The 18,080-nt window shown below is 51.4% G+C and overlaps 1 non-coding gene across 1 annotated transcript; it reads right to left on the bottom strand.

The window, feature by feature from the left end:
* Nucleotides 1-9,701: 9,701 nt before the first annotated feature.
* On the bottom strand, nt 9,702-9,774 carry TRNAK-CUU (transfer RNA lysine (anticodon CUU)). The gene has a single exon. It is a non-coding gene; the product is annotated as a tRNA-Lys (tRNA).
* Between the last annotated feature and the right edge of the window lie 8,306 nt (nt 9,775-18,080).

Here is an 18,080-nt window from a genome sequence, read left to right as displayed (position 1 = left end):
GGGAAACGGCCTTGTCCGTGCGCCCTGTGTGAGAGAGAACTGCTGCGAAGACAGGCGGGAAACGGCCTTGTCCGGCCGCCCTGTGTGAGAGAGAACTGCTGCGAAGACAGGCCGGAAACGGCCTTGTCCGTGCGCCCTGTGTGAGAGAGCACTGCTGCGAAGACAGGCGGGAAACGGCCTTGTCCGTGCGCCCTGTGTGAGAGAGAACTGCTGCGAAGACAGGCGGGAAACGGCCTTGTCCGGCCGCCCTGTGTGAGAGAGAACTGCTGCGAAGACAGGCCGGAAACGGCCTTGTCCGTCCGCCCTGAGTGAGAGAGCACTGCTGCGAAGACAGGCCGGAAACGGCCTTGTCCGTGCGCCCTGTGTGAGAGAGAACTGCTGCGAAGACAGGCGGGAAACGGCCTTGTCCGGCCGCCCTGTGTGAGAGAGAACTGCTGCGAAGACAGGCCGGAAACGGCCTTGTCCGGCCGCCCTGTATGAGAGAGAACTGCTGCGAAGACAGGCGGGAAACGGCCTTGTCCGGCCGCCCTGTGTGAGAGAGAACTGCTGCGAAGACAGGCCGGAAACGGCCTTGTCCGTGCGTCCTGTGTGAGAGAGAACTGCTGCGAAGACAGGCGGGAAACGGCCTTGTCCGGCCGCCCTGTGTGAGAGAGAACTGCTGCGAAGACAGGCCGGAAACGGCCTTGTCCGTGCGCCCTGTGTGAGAGAGAACTGCTGCGAAGACAGGCCGGAAACGGCCTTGTCCGGCCGCCCTGTGTGAGAGAGCACTGCTGCGAAGACAGGCCGCGCGCCGGCCCACGTTGGCGAGGCCCAGCCCCGAGGCGCGGCCCCGCGGCCCGAGAACGAGACGAGAACGAGACGGGGCCTGTGTTTGTTTCCCTCGAGAGGACGCCCTGGGCTTATTTTCAGGGGATGAGTTATTTTCAAGCGCGGCACAGCCATCCACACTCAGTACGGCACAGCCATCCACACTCAAGTACGGCACAGCCATCCACACTCACGTACGGCACAGCCATCCACACTCAGTACGGCACAGCCATCTACACTCAGTACGGCACAGCCGTCCACACTCAGTACGGCACAGCCATCCACACTCAAGTACGGCACAGCCATCCACACTCACGTACGGCACAGCCATCCACACTCAGTACGGCACAGCCATCCACACTCAGTACGGCACAGCCATCCACACTCAGTACGGCACAGCCATCCACACTCAGGTGCCGCACAGCCATCCACACTCACGTACGGCACAGCCGTCCACACTCAGTACGGCACAGCCATCCACACTCAGTACGGCACAGCCATCCACACTCAAGTACGGCACAGCCATCCACACTCAAGTACGGCACAGCCATCCACACTCACGTACGGCACAGCCATCCACACTCAGTACGGCACAGCCATCCACACTCAGTACGGCACAGCCATCCACACTCAGTACGGCACAGCCATCCACACTCAGGTGCCGCACAGCCATCCACACTCACGTACGGCACAGCCATCCACACTCAGTACGGCACAGCCATCCACACTCAAGTACGGCACAGCCATCCACACTCAGTACGGCACAGCCATCCACACTCACGTACGGCACAGCCATCTACACTCAGGTGCCGCACAGCCATCCACACTCAAGTACGGCACAGCCATCCACACTCACGTACGGCACAGCCATCTACACTCAGGTGCCGCACAGCCATCCACACTCAGTGCGGCACAGCCATCCACACTCAGGTACGGCACAGCCATCCACACTCACGTACGGCACAGCCATCCACACTCAGGTACGGCACAGCCATCCACACTCACGTACGGCACAGCCATCCACACTCAAGTACGGGACAGCCATCTACACTCAGGTGCCGCACAGCCATCCACACTCAAGTACGGCACAGCCATCCACACTCAGGTACGGCACAGCCATCCACACTCACGTACGGCACAGCCATCCACACTCAGGTACGGCACAGCCGTCCACACTCAAGTACGGGACAGCCATCCACACTCACGTACGGCACAGCCGTCCACACTCAAGTACGGGACAGCCATCCACACTCACGTACGGCACAGCCGTCCACACTCAAGTACGGGACAGCCATCCACACTCACGTACGGCACAGCCGTCCACACTCAAGTACGGGACAGCCATCCACACTCACGTACGGGACAGCCGTCCACACTCAAGTACGGGACAGCCATCCACACTCACGTACGGCACAGCCATCCACACTCAAGTACGGGACAGCCATCCACACTCAAGTACGGCACAGCCATCCACACTCAAGTACGGGACAGCCATCCACACTCACGTACGGCACAGCCATCCACACTCAGGTGCCGCACAGCCATCCACACTCAAGTACGGCACAGCCATCCACACTCAAGTACGGCACAGCCATCCACACTCAAGTACGGCACAGCCATCCACACTCAAGTACGGGACAGCCATCCACACTCACGTACGGCACAGCCATCCACACTCAAGTACGGCACAGCCATCCACACTCAGGTACGGCACAGCCATCCACACTCACGTACGGCACAGCCATCTACACTCAGGTGCGGCACAGCCATCCACACTCACGTACGGCACAGCCATCCACACTCAAGTACGGCACAGCCATCCACACTCAGGTGCGGCACAGCCATCCACACTCACGTACGGCACAGCCATCCACACTCAAGTACGGCACAGCCATCTACACTCAGGCGCGGCACAGCCATCCACACTCAAGTACGGCACAGCCATCTACACTCAGGCGCGGCACAGCCATCCACACTCACGTATGGCACAGCCATCTACACTCAGGCGCGGCACAGCCATCCACACTCACGTACGGGACAGCCATCTACACTCAGGTGCGGCACAGCCATCCACACTCAAGTACGGCACAGCCATCCACACTCAGGTACGGCACAGCCGTCCACACTCAAGTACGGCACAGCCGTCCACACTCAGTACGGCACAGCCGTCCACACTCACGTACGGCACAGCCGTCCACACTCAGTACGGCACAGCCATCCACACTCAGGTACGGCACAGCCATCCACACTCAAGAACGGCACAGCCATCACACTCAGTACGGCACAGCCATCCACACTCAAGCGCGGCACAGCCGTCCACACTCAAGCGCGGCACAGCCGTCCACACTCAAGCGCGGCACAGCCGTCCACACTCAAGCGCGGCACAGCCATCTACACTGATTCAAATAGAGTGAAGTCGTCATCTTCTGGAACATCATCACCCTCCAAACCCCGAATCCCATCCTTTTTTTTTTTTGAGACAGAGTCTCACTCTGTTGCCCAGGCTAGAGTGAGTGCCGTGGCGTCAGCCTAGCTCACAGCAACCTCAGACTCCTGGGCTCAAGCGATCCTCCTGCCTCAGCCTCACGAGTAGCTGGGACTACAGGCATGCGCCACCACGCCCGGCTGATTTTTTCTATATATATTAGTTGGACAATTAATTTCTTTCTATTTTTATAGTATAGACGGGGGTCTCGCTCTTGCTCAGGCTGGTTTCGAACTCCTGAACTCAAACGATCCTCCCGCCTGGGCCTCCCAGAGGGCTAGGGTTACAGGCGTGAGCCACCACGCCAGGCCCATCCTGCTTTTTTTAAAGCACGGTACAGCCATCTACATTTATCCAAATACAGTGCAGCCGTCTTCTTCTGGAGCACCATCCTCACTCTCCAGACCCCGAATCCCGTCCTGGATGTCTTGTGACTCTGTTTCCCTTAGAACCACCGGCCCCGATCTCTCCTGTGGAGCCACAGAGCTCTCATGGGGATGGGAAGGGCTGCTCGTGTTCTTTCCTGCTCCGCGACCACACGCACGGTTTGTGCAGACGCTGCACAGCCACGACCCCGTCACCAGGGCTTATTTACATAGCCACGCCCAGCACTGGGGCTTATTTACATAGCCACGCCTACCACTAGGGCTTATTTACATAGCCACGCCCGCCACTAGGGCTTATTTTCGGGGTGGGGCTTCTATGGCGCACATGCTTAGACATCCTGCTGGGGCTTATTGTATGGGTATGGCTTATTTTCGGGGAAACACGGTATTTGAGTCCCCAGCCGCCTCCAGGCCCTGCACAAACCTTGGCCTCCACACTCTCTGCGTGCCCACCGATGCCAGACCCCTCTCCATCTGTCTGACCCCGTTTCTCTCTTTCACTCCTTTTACACAGCCCCTTCTTTGGCAACAAAGACCCACAAAGAACCTTCCTTTTTCCACTTGAACATACACCATCCTCGCTCCACTACTCCTTACAGCACTGGTGAAGGGGGCGAAGGCCTCTCTGGGATCCCACCCCCCAAAAAACGGCCCTGTACACTTCCTTTCTTTAAAAATTTTTTGAATATAAAATACTTAATTACTTTACATACTTACATAAGATACTTTTTCTTTTTTTCTCTCTCTCTCTTTTTAGGGGGCTGGGGGAAATGGGAGTCTACATACTTTTTTTTTTTTTTTTTTTTTTTATTTTTTTTTACCTGAAGAAAGTCAGCAGGTATCTACATACTTTTGTGTGTGTGTGTGTGTAACCTAGAGTCTCACTTTGTTGCCCAAAATACAGTGAGTGCCGTGGCGTCAGCCTAGCTCACAGCAACCTCACACTCCTGGGCTCAAGTGATCCTCCTGCCTCAGCCTCCCAAGTAGCTGAGACTACAGGCATGCACCACCACGCCCGGCTAATTTTTTCTATATATATTAGTTGGCCAATTAATTTCTTTCTATTTATAGTAGAGACGGGGTCTCGCTCTTGCTCAGGCTGGTTTCGGACTCCTGACCTCCAGCAATCCACCCACCTCTGCCTCCCAGAGTGCTAGGATTACAGGCGTGAGCCACCGTGCCCGGCCTACATACTTTTTTAATTCAAACATTTTGAAACAAAATCTAAAGTGAAAATAGTGCAAGTCTCTTTCTCTACCGCCACCCCTCATCTGCCCAGTTCCCCTCACAAAGGTGACCATTTTTATAGTTGAGTATCTTTATGGGCTTTATGTTAAGCACCCTCTATCTCCACATTTATATGAAAGGTAATTTTTTTACCTTTATGTTTTAATTACACAGGTAATATTTGAATATTCATAATGCAATTCAACAATTCAGAAATATGAAATATGAGACAAAACTTCAGGAACCCTTTTTTTTTTTGAGACAGAGTCTCACTTTGTTGCCCAGGCTAGAGTGAGTGCCGTGGCGTCAGCCTAGCTCACAGCAACCTCAAACTCCTGGGCTCAGCGATCCTCCTGCCTCAGCCTCCCGAGTACCTGGGACTACAGGCATGCACCACCATGCCCAACTAATTCTTTTTTTTTTTTGTATATTTATTTTTAGTTAGTCAATTAATTTCTTTCTATTTTTAGTAAAGACGGGGTCTCGCTCAAGCTGGTTTCGAACTCCCAACCTTGAGCAATCCGCCCGCCTCGGCCTCCCAGAGTGCTAGGATTACAGGCATGAGCCACCAAGGGACCCTTTTATTTCCCCCAATTTACCCTCCCGCCATTTGGCATGTATATTTTTCTCTGCCTCCTTTCTATTGCTTTTTCTTTTTACCATAAATGGACTATATGTATTGTTCCGTGTATTCTTTTGTAACTTACTGGTATGGCCTAAAGATCATTCAAATTACATGTAACTCACATTTTTAATAGCTCAAAACACATCATAGTATAAATAAATATACCATACTTTATCTATCCTTGCTTCTGTTACTAGATATTTAGCTTGCTTTTAATTTTTGCTATTAGAAACCTATGTTTTTGAAACGAAATCTTTGTACATAATTGCTTTGTTGTTTGTTTGTTTAAGACAGGGTCTCTCTATGCTGCCCAGGCTGGAGTGCAGTGGCTGTTCATAGGCATGATTATGGTACACTACAGCCTAGAACTCTGAGCTCCAGCGATCCTCCTGCCTTGGCCTCCCCATTAGCTGGGATTACAGGTGCATGCCACCATGCCTGGCTTGCGCACATTGCTTTTATTTTTTTAGAACCCAGGTTGTAGAATTAGATCAAAGAATATGGGCATTGTAAACTCCCTTATAAAAGGCTTCACCAATGTACATTTCAACCAACAATTTATTATTTCATTTTATTTTCAATTTTTTAGAGGCGCAGTCTTGCTCTCTTGCAGTGGCACAATCAGAGCTCAATGCAGCCTTGATCTCTGGGGCCTAAGTAATACTCCTGCATCGGCCTCCTGAGTAGCTGGGACTGTAGGTGTGCACCACCATGCTGGCTTCAACCAGCAATTTAAGAGAAGGCCTGTTTTTCTACATCCTTGCGAAAAATAGTATTATCAATCTCTGGAAACCTGTTTTCATGTAACAGGAAGTCATGCTGTACAAAAGAAGCCAGACATGAAAGAATATATACTTTATCAATGGTGTTAGCTATCAGAGGCACTAGGAAACGCATGGGTGCTGGAATGTTCTCTGTCTTAATCTGGTGTGGTTACCTAGGCATTATATTAATATATTTTACATATGAGTAAATTCATCAACCTATACACTTACAAGTAATATGCTTTACCAAATCTACATTATACCTTAAGAAAGATATTTTTAAAGTCACTTTTTAAAGATTTTATTATAAAAATTTCAGAAATACAGAAAAGCAAAAAGAATAATATATTTTATATCATCTCGATTGAACAACTGTCAACATTTTCCCGTATTTGTCTTATATATAAATATATTTATGTGCATATTGTGTATGTATGTGTGTATATAAAGACATCGTGACTTTTCATACCTGGTTTCTTCAGTATGAACTTCCAAAATAGAAAGGCATTTTCCTACACACCACAATACCATGATTACATCGAACACAAAAAGGACATTTCCTTAAAATCATATAATATCCACTCCACTAGCCTGAGCAGGAGTGAGACCCCATCTCTACTAAAAAAAAAAAAATAGAAATTAGCCAGACAATTAAAAATATATACAGAAAAAATTAGCCAGGCATGGTGGCGCATGCCTGTAGTCCCAGCTACTTGGGAGGCTGAGGCAGGATCGCTTGAGCCCAGGAGTTTGAGGTTGCTGTGAGCTAGGCTGACGCCACGGCACTCTAGCCCAGGCAACAGAATGAGACTCCATCTCAAAAAAAAATAAATAAATAAATCACATAGTATCCACTCCAAATTTTCTCACTTGTTTGTGTGCTTGTTTTTTCAAAACAGGACCCATTAAATGACACTATATTGCATTTGATTGTGAAATCTCTGAAGTCTTTTTAAATCTAGATCAGAAGTTCTTAAACCTAGGGATTACAATTCAAAGTTCAATCCATGAACTTGGATGGGAGAAAAATTATGTTTTTATTACATTTTATTTTCACCAAACTCTAAAATTTAGCATTTTCCTTCAGTATAAATGAAGGTAACAAACTACAATAGTATTAGCTGTGGCTTTGCCACCAATAGAAGCTACAGATGTTTTCATATCACACTGCAGTTATTGCAAGTATCTCAGAAATATCATTTATGTTCACCACAACTTTGAAATTACTGAAGTTATCAGACCTGCTGATAGATCTTGTTATTTATACATTAATAATTGAGTATGTACATTACTATATCAAACCCTAATATATATATATATATATATATTTTTTTTTTTTTTTTTGAGACAGAGTCTTGCTTTGTTGCCCAGGCTAGAGTGAGTGCCATGGTGTCAGCCTAGCTCTCAGCAACCTCAAACTCCTGGGCTCAAGCAATCCTCCTGCCTCAGCCTCCCGAGTAGCTGGGATCACAGGCATGTGCCACCATGCCCGGCTAATTTTTTCTATATATATGTTAGGTGGCCAATAAATTTCTTTCTATTTTTAGTAGAGACAGGGTCTTGCTCTTACTCAGGCTGGTTTCGAACTCCTGACCTTGAGCAATCCACCGGCCTCGGCCTCCCAGAGGGCTGGGATTACAGGCGTGAGCCACCGCGCCCGGCCAAGAAAATGTTTTTTAAGATTAGCTTTTTAAAATATTACTTCTGAAGGCTCCGCGATCCTAACTTCCTCATGTGTGAGCTGAATTTAGGACCAAATCAAAACAAACCATTGCCTTTCATAAGGTCTTTTTAACAATGAAGAGGATGAGAGTTACTTAATATGAGGTATAACAAAATAAATCTGAAATCAAAATCATCTCCCAACAAGAATGCTGATGTATTGGTGTCCTGGGGCTGCCATAGCAACGCAACACACACTGAGTGGCTTAAACAACATTAAACATATTGTTTCACAGATTTAGAAGCTAGAAATCCCAGATAAAGATGCTGGGGGGGGGGGCATGGGCAATATATGTAGCCTTAACATTTGTACCCCCATAATATGCTGAAATAAAAATTAAAAAAAAAAAGATGCTGATAGGGTTGGCTCCTTCTGAGGACAGTGAGAAGAATCTGTCCCACACCTGTCCCACACCTGTCCTCTAGCTTCTGGCCGTTTGCTGGCAATCTTTGGTGCTCCTTATCTTGTAAAAGGATCGCCCCAATTTTTGCCTTCATCTTCATCTGGCATTCTCCCCCGTGTCCACATGTTTGAGTCTGGGTGTGTGTTCCTTGTCCAGATTTCCTCTTTTTTAAATAAAGACACCAGCACTAATGGATTAGGAGCCCACCCTATTCCAGGATGACCTTACCTCACCCAGCTACTTTGCAACAGTGCTGTTTCCAAATCAGATCACATTCCGGAGTCCTGGGGGAAGGGCTTTAACGTGTGAGTTTGGGAGGAACACGGTTCAGGATGTCTGATATTTCCATTGACCTGTCCTCAGTTTACCGGTTGGCTTTTCCTTTCACCTGGAGTGCTTATCTGGAAAAAAATCACACCCACCTGCCATCACCTGGAGAGTAGGTGCTCCTCTGTGATGACAGGGGTGTTCGGTGATCTTCATTCCTGATGCCGAAAATTTCCGTGTTTTTCTTCCAAGGTCTGAAATTGTATTTTTGAATAGAAAATTAGATAACAACAAACGGCAATTGTGGAGAAGGCTAGACAATCGCTGGGAATGACTGGAAATATTTAAGACAAAGGAAGAACTTGCAGCTGTCAACCTAAAATTTTGCCCAAAGAAAGTGAGCTTTTTAAGGAAAACCTGAGGAAAAAGAGAATTTTTTTTTGTTTTGTTTTGAGATGTGTTTTGAGAGATCAAAATGACCGAGGGGAAAATTTTTGGTTTGAACTGCTGACTTCAAAAAATAAAAATAAAAAGGATAAAAAAAAATCACAATAGCTATCATCCCTAAAACAATTGACAGGGGTTTAAAACATAGCAGAGCTGCTCTGCAAGGTAACCTTCGATATTATATGCAATTAAGCAAAAAATAAACATTGCAATATTGCAGCAATATTTATGAACTCTGCAGTGTCATTAACTGTCATGTGTTCTTGTCCCCCAACCTCTGGCCTTCAGCTGCCCTTCAAACCACCACTGGCAGCAAATATTTCTCTACACCAGGCAGTCTCCACTGAGAATCTTTAAGATGGAATCTTCTAGATTTATTGTGCCCTTTTTAAAACTAGCTCAATCTTGGTAGTTTTTGTAGGCATTGGATTGTTTGAGGGCAAGGAAGTCCGAATTGAAGCCGGTTATTATCGTTGACAAGAACTGAAACCGGTGGCGTTACCATGGTTGCTGAGGAAGAAAATCCGCCAAATGTTCGCAAATGCGAAAAACAAGCAAAACCGAAGCCGCCCAACGTGGGGCTCGAACCCACGACCCTGGGATTAAGAGTCCCATGCTCTACCGACTGAGCTAGCCGGGCCGCCGGGCGCTGCTGCTTTTCTAGGTCTTTTCAAAGGAACGAGATTGTTTTTACCTGCTCCGAGGGTGACGTCTTGCTCGAAAAGACCCTTCTGTGATCTCTTCCGGTGAAGTTTTTCGAGACTTTCAAAATGGTGTTTCGTTTCTGATTCCGCGCGCACAGTCGCGGTGTCCCGGCGCCGCGCGAACGAACGGTCCCGGCGGCGCGGGGGACACGCGGGGGACACGCGGGCACTGGGGTGGGGACACGCGGGGGACACGCGGGCACTGGGGGTGGGGACACGCGGGCACTGGGGTGGGGACACGCGGGCACTGGGGTGGGGACACGCGGGCACTGGGGTGGGGACACGCGGGCACTGGGGTGGGGACACGCGGGGACACGCGGGCACTGGGGTGGGGACACGCGGGCACTGGGGTGGGGACACGCGGGGGACACGCGGGCACTGGGGGTGGGGACACGCGGGGACACGCGGGCACTGGGGGTGGGGACACGCGGGCACTGGGGGTGGGGACACGCGGGGACGGGTGGTGGGGACACGCAGGGGACACGCGGGCACTGGGGGTGGGGACACGCGGGGGACACGCGGGCACTAGGGGTGGGGACACGCGGGGACACGCGGGCACTGGGGGTGGGGACACGCGGGGACGGGTGGTGGGGACACGCGGGCACTGGGGGTGGGGACACGCGGGCACTGGGGTGGGGACACGCGGGGGACACGCGGGCACTGGGGGTGGGGACACGCGGGGACACGCGGGCACTGGGGGTGGGGACACGCGGGGACGGGTGGTGGGGACACGCGGGGGACACGCGGGCACTGGGGGTGGGGACACGCGGGGACGGGTGGTGGGGACACGCGGGGACGGGTGGTGGGGACACGCGGGGACGGGTGGTGGGGACACGCGGGGACGGGTGGTGGGGACACGCAGGGGACACGCGGGCACTGGGGGTGGGGACACGCGGGGGACACGCGGGCACTAGGGGTGGGGACACGCGGGGACACGCGGGCACTGGGGGTGGGGACACGCGGGGACGGGTGGTGGGGACACGCGGGCACTGGGGGTGGGGACACGCGGGCACTGGGGTGGGGACACGCGGGGGACACGCGGGCACTGGGGGTGGGGACACGCGGGGACACGCGGGCACTGGGGGTGGGGACACGCAGGGACGGGTGGTGGGGACACGCGGGGGACACGCGGGCACTGGGGGTGGGGACACGCGGGGACGGGTGGTGGGGACACGCAGGGGACACGCGGGCACTGGGGGTGGGGACACGCGGGGGGTCGAGACACGCGGGCACTGGGGGGTGTGGACACACGGGCGGTTGGGACACGCGGGCACCGGGGAGTGGGGACACATGGGGTGAGGATACGCAGGCAGTGGGGGGTGGGGACACGCGGGATGAGGACACGCAGGCAGTGGGGGGTGGGGACACGCGGGCAGTCGGGACACGCGGGCACTGGGGGGTGGGGACACGCGGGGGGTCGGGACACGTGGGGACAGGGGAGTTGGGACACGCGGGCACTCGGGGTGGGGACACGCGGGGGGGTCGGGACACGCGGACAGTCGGGACATGCGGGCACTGGGGGGTGGGGACACGCAGGCACTGGGGGTGGGGACACACGGGGACTGGGGACACGCGGGGTCTGGACACGTGGGGACAGGGGAGTTGGGACACGCGGGCACTGGGGGTGGGGACATGTGGGTACTGGGGGGTGGGGACACGCGGGGACTGGGGACACGCAGGGTCTGGACACTCGGGGACAGGGGAGTTGGGACACGCCGGCACTGGGGGTTGGGGACATGTGGGTACTGGGGGGTGGGGACACGCGGGGACCGGGGACACGCGGCGTCTGGACACTCGGGGACAGGGGAGTCGGGACACGCGCGCACTGGCCCCGCTGCAGGGCGGCCTCCCTGGCCGAGGCTCTGCGCGTGGCGGGATTTCTCTCTGGGGCGGAAAACGCAGGTCGCTCACACAAAAGGCCAAAAACGCTAACTGCAGTCTCGCAAGCAATGGAAAACGCCCTGCAGTCTGCTCAGGCAGGAAAGCAAAAAGTGGGGACATCTGTCCTGCAGGCGACAGCGCCTCCGTGGGCCGGGACCGCCGTTCCAAGTCTCCCCACCAACGAGAAAAAATCAAATATTTATTCTGCTTCTCCAGTGAAACTACTTCACAGCAGCCAAACAGTCCCAGTGGAGGAGGGAAAAAAGCAGGTGGGATTAGCAAAAGCAACTTTGGCAAACCTTTCTAAACAAGAATGATCGACTGTGGCTAAACCACTGCGAAAATAGTGGGTGGAAAATTGCTGTGCACACGGTCACAGGAAGCACACAGGTTGCTAGGTTACAGGGGACACTCTGAGTAGGGAGGGGTCAGGGGTCACGACCATGACCCAGGAATTAATCTCAGGTTCACTAGTGGTTCACTAACCCCGGACCAGATGGTGCGTCTTCCCTGGGATGCCATACAAAACCCATGGCAGCGATTTATTCCAGCCAAAAGATGTTTTACTTGGATCCCTCAGTGTTTAGATATTTTAGACATTAATTCTAGTTTGCAGGAAACAAAGGGGAAAGAGGAACAGGACCAAGGGCAGCGCAAGGAAGCAAGAATGCAAAGCCAGAAGGTGGAAAATTCTGCGGGCCAACTGGTCTAGTGCTTTCAACAAGTATTGCATTTTTTTTAAATGACCTGCTAGATTATAAGAGACACAAGGGGCCAGGGCACAGGATCTCAGGCCTGTAATCCCAGCACTTTGGGAGGCCAAAGCAGGAGGATCCCTTGAGGCCAGGAGTTCAAGACCAGACTGGGCAACATAGCCAGAGCCCTGTCTCTGCACAAAGTACAGAAAGCCAAGCGTGGTGGCAGGTGCCTGTGGTCCTAGCTCCTAGGGAGGCTGAGGCAGGAGGATGGCTTGAGCCCTAGGAGTTCGGGGTTGTAGTGAGCCGTGATTGCACCACCAAATTCCGACCTGGGCAACAGAGTGAGACCTTGTCTCAAAAAAATAAAAGAGACACAAGGGCCTTAACAATCAAATGAAAATAGCTGATCCTGGATTGGATACTATTCTGGGCAAGTTAGTTATAAAGAGCTTTGGGGGCCAACTGGAGAAATATGAATATCATTTGAATATTGGATGAGATGAAATTTTACTGTAGTGGAAAAGTGGAGATATTTCACTGCAAAAAGCAGGTGGAGGCCGGGCGCTGTGGCTCACGCCTGTAATCCTAACTCTTGGGAGGCCGAGGCGGGCGGATTGCTCAAGGTCAGGAGTTCAAAACCAGCCTGAGCAAGAGCGAGACCCCGTCTCTACTATAAATAGAAAGAAATTAATTGGCCAACTGATATATATATATAAAAAATTAGCCGGGCATGGTGGCGCATGCCTGCAGTCCCAGCTACCCGGGAGGCTGAGGCAGAAGAATCACTCGAGCCCAGGAGTTTGAGGTTGCTGTGAGCTAGGCTGACGCCACGGCACTCACTCTAGCCTGGGCAACAAAGTGAGACTCTGTCTCAAAAAATAAAAATAAAAATAAAAATAAAAAAAAGCAGGTGGCAGAATAAGTGTAATCTTGCATTCTAATGAAAAGAAGGCCATGTACTAAGTAGGGTATTAATGATTGGGTGGTGAGAGTCTGAAGTTTTGACTTTTTAAATTTCTGCTTGTCCTTATTTTCTAACTTTCTAAAATGCGCACGTACACTCCTGTAATTTTCTGGAGACAGGGCCTCACTCTGTCACCCAGACTTGAGTACAGTGGCACAATCATAGCTCACTGTCACCTCGGACTCCTGAGCACTGTAACCTTCTTTTTTTCTTTTCTTTTTCTTTTTGAGACACAGTTTCACTCTGTTGCCCAGGCTAGAGTGAGTGCCATGGCGTCAGCCTAGCTCACAGCAACCTCACGCTCCTGGGCTCAAGCGATCCTCCTGCCTCAGCCTCCCAAGTAGCTGGGACTACAGGCATGCACCACCACGACTGGCTAATTTTTTCTATATATATTAGTTGGCCAATTAATTTCTTTCTATTTATAGTAGAGACGGGGTCTCGCTCTTACTCAGGCTGGTTTTGAACTCCTGACCTTGAGCAATCCGCCCTCCTCTGCCTCCCAAAGTGCTAGGATTACAGGCGTGAGCCACCACCCCATCACTGAGCACTGTAACCTCGAACTTCCAGGCTGAGGCTAGTCTCCTGCCCCTGCCTCCCAAAGCCCTGGCATTGCAGATGAGCCACCGTGCTGGGCCTTAAAAGGCTATTTTTTAAAAGTACATAAGGGGAAGAAAAAAAGAAAGTAAAGCAAAGGTCAAGCTTTAACATGTGGCCAACAATGGGGGTTACAGAAATGAGACCTAGAAGCCCTGGATACTTCTTAGGTATAAATGGACTATGAAGATTTTTTTTTTGAAACAAAGTCTCACTCTGTTGTCCAGGTGTCAGCCTACCTCAGAGCAGCCTCAAACTCCTGGACTCAAGTGAGTGATCCTCCTGACTCAGCCTCCTGCCACGACCGGCTAATATTTCTATTTTTAGTATAGAGACGGGGTCTCACTCTTGCTGATGCTGGCCTCAAACTCCTAAGCTCAGGAGATCCTCCTGCCTCGGCCTCCTGGAGTGCTGGGACTAGCGGCCTGAGCCACCACTCCAGGCCTTGGACTGCAAATTTGATCTGAAGTTTTCGAGCGGTCAGGGCAAAACAGAGAAGCTGATCACTTACACAGTTCATAGTGTCCTGAACACCAAGCCATTTAAAACAAACCAAGACCCTGTTATGTTCTAGGTACTGAGTGCTAAAAAAAATAATAAATAAATAAAAAAATAAATAAAAAAAACCAAGGGGCCGGGCGCGGTGGCTCACGCCTGTAATCCTAGCACTCTGGGAGGCCAAGGCAGGCGGATTGCTTGAGGTCAGGAGTTTGAAACCAGCCTGAGCAAGACTCCGTCTCTACTATAAATAGAAAGAAATTAATTGGCCAACTAATATATATAGAAAAAATCAGCCAGGCATGGTGGTGCATGCCTATAGTCCCAGCTACTAGGGAGGCTGAGGCAGGAGGATCACTTGAGCCCAGGAGTCTGAGGTTGCTGTGAGCGAGGCTGATGCCACGGCACTCACTCTAGCCTGGGCAACGAAGCGAGAGACTGTCTCAAAAAAATAAATAAATAAATATAAATAAATAAATAAAACCAAGACTAAAAAGAGGCAGAGCTATACAGATCTCATTGTTCAGAAAGTAATGTTCTTTTTTTTTTTTTTTTTATATATATATCAGTTGGCCAATTAATTTCTTTCTGTTTATAGTAGAGACGGGGTCTCGCTCTTGCTCAGGCTGGTTTTGAACTCCTGACCTTGAGCAATCCGCCCGCCTCGGCCTCCCAAGAGCTAGGATTACAGGCGTGAGCCACAGCGCCCGGCCAGAAAGTAATGTTCTTAATGTAAGATATCTGGACCCTTGTTCCCTTGAATTTTTTGTTATTGTGGTAAAATATACGCAGCACAAAACTAACCATCTTAACCATATCTTTCTTTTTTTCTATGCTCCCCAGGAAAGTAGCATTTTTAAGTTCCCAATTCGGTGGCATTAAGTACATTCACGTTATTATGCGGCCATCACCAGAACTGTTTCATTATCCCCAACAGGAACTTCACGTCATTGAACCATAACCCCCACCCTCCCCTCCTCCCAGCCCCTGCAACCACCATTCCACTTTCCGTCCCTACGGATTTGACTGTTCTAGATACTCGTATGACTGGAATCATACAATACCCGACTTTTTGTATCTGGCTTCTTTCACCATGCCTGTCTCTGAGGTTTGTCCATGTCGTAGCATTTATCAGAGTTGTACTCCTTTTTTTTTTTTTTTTTGAGACAGAGTCTCACTCTGTTGCCCCGGCTAGAGTGAGTGCCGTGGCGTCAGCCTAGCTCACAGCAACCTCAAACTCCTGGGCTCAAACAATCCTGCTGCCTCAGCCTCCTGAGTAGCTGGGACTACAGGCATGCGCCACCATGCCCGGCTAATTTTTTCTATGTATATTAGTTGGCCAATTAATTTCTTTGTATTTATAGTAGAGACGGGGTCTCGCTCTTGCTCAGGTTGGTTTCGAACTCCTGAACTCAAACCATCCGCCCGCCTTGGCCTCCCAGAGTGCTAGGATTACAGGGGTGAGCCACCGCACCCAGCCTGTATTCCTTTTTAAGGAATGAACTGGCTGAATAATTCATTACCCTGAATGATAACATTCCGTTGCAGGTGTGGTGTACACCAAACCACGTTTTGTTTGTCCGCTCGTCTGTCGGTGGACGTTTGTGTTGCCCCTGCCTTTTGGCTATCGTGAATATGAATGCTGGTGAGCAGATATCCACTGGAGCCCATGCTTTCAGTTCCTTTGGGTACATACTCAGAGGAGGAATTGCTGAATCATATGGTAACTCTATTTTTAATTGTTTGAGAGAGTTCCTCTGGAATTTTAACCTTTACGCGAGGCACGTACTTCCATAATGCAGGCCTCTGTTTCTTCGCGTGCAAAAAGCGGTGGGGAGAGAGAGGCAGAGGGAGGGCTGGGGGGAGGGAGGGCTGCAGGGAACCCCTCAAGGGCCTCCCCGTCCTGTAGCTCTGGACGCCCAGAACCCCGGGGCAAAGGGCCGGCCCCTCTTCAGAGTCCCGGTGAGTGAGGTCCAGCAGGAGAGCTCTTCTTCCCACGAGGCACAACTTTATTTCCTCCAGGCGCTGGGCCTGCAGGGGCCTGGGGACGGCAGAGGGAGGCCGGGTGGCCGAGCCAGCGCAGGCCGGTGGCACCACTGGGTGCCCCTGCGTGTCCCCACCCCGTCCCAGCGTGTCCCTCCCCACCCCTCTCTGCTTTTCAGTTCGCCTCCACACTTCAGAGAGAAGGGGATGAGGCCCAGGTCTGGGCCGGCCTGAAACAAAAACACCTGGAACCTCAGCAAGGAAATTTCAACTGAAGGAACTGTACCATCGTCTAGCGTCGCCATGGAGACAGCCGAGAGGAGACTCACGCAGTCCCTCGTCCTCCCACGCCCTCCGGCCTCCCCGTAAGCCAGCGGCAGCCAGACCGGACTCCTCAGTGGTCTGGGGAGACCTCCCAGCCAGCACCATCTCTCCGATCTCTCCTGTACAATTCCCAAAGGTTATCAACTGCCTCAGGGTGAAGACCAAAGTCCAGGCTCCTTAACAAGGCCGCCAGGTCTGGCTTCAGCCTCCCTCTCCAGCCTCCCTCTCCAGCCTCATGGTTGCCCCACACACACCCAGATGTTCCAGCCACACTGAGCCACTGGACAGGGCAAAGCCACTCATGTGCGTCCAGGCCTCCGGGATGCCATGCTGTCCCTGAATTTGGAATCCTTGTCCTCCACTCTTTTTTCTCAGCTCCATCCTGGAAGACCCTGAGCAGGAGGCACCTCCTCCAGGAAGGCCTCCCTGCTTACCAGGATGGTGACTGTGCTGTCCCTTAAGCACCCATGGTTGACTGTGCTCACTTCTAACTCCACACGGTCCCTCTGCCGCTGCTAGTGCAGAGTGGAGGCACCCAGAGACACCACATGGGCTCAAACCCAGACTGGGCCACTCAAAAGCACTTAACATGGGCCGGGCGCGGTGGCTCACGCCTGTCATCCTAGCACTCTGGGAGGCCGAGGTGGGCGGATCATTTGAGCTCAGGAGTTCGAAACCAGCCTGAGCAAGAGCGAGACCCCATCTTTACTATAAAAATAGAAAGAAATTAATTGGCCAACTAATATATATATATATAGAAAAAATTAGCCGGGCATGGTGGCGCATGCCTGTAGTCCCAGCTACTCAGGAGGCTGAGGCAGGAGGATTCCTTGAGCCCAGGAGTCTGAGGTTGCTGTGAGCGAGGCTGACACCACGGCACTCACTCTAGCCTGGGCAACAGAGTGAGACTCTGTCTCAAAAAAAAAAAAAAAAAAAAAAGACCCCGTTTCTACTAAAAATAGAAAGAAATTAATTGACAAACTAAAAATATATAGAAAAAGCTAGCCGGGCATGGTGGCGCATGCCTGTAGTCCCAGCTACTCGGGAGGCTGAGGCAGGAGGATTGCTTGAGCCCAGGAGTCTGAGGTTGCTGTGAGCTAGGCTGACGCCACGGCACTCACTCTAGCCTGGGCAACAGAGTGAGACTCTGTCTCAAAATAAATAAATTAATTAATTAAATTAAATTAAAGAGTGGATTTGGAATATTCCTGATACAGAAATGATAAACGCTTGAGGTAATGGAAACCCCAATTACTCTGATTTTGAGCCATTACCGATTTTTTGAGTAATCACAGAT

Source organism: Microcebus murinus, chromosome 7 (genome assembly GCF_040939455.1).
Source record: "Microcebus murinus isolate Inina chromosome 7, M.murinus_Inina_mat1.0, whole genome shotgun sequence".
NCBI lineage: Eukaryota > Metazoa > Chordata > Mammalia > Primates > Cheirogaleidae > Microcebus > Microcebus murinus.
The sequence above is the reverse complement of the archived record's forward strand: the minus strand, read 5'-3'. Positions and strand labels throughout refer to the sequence as shown.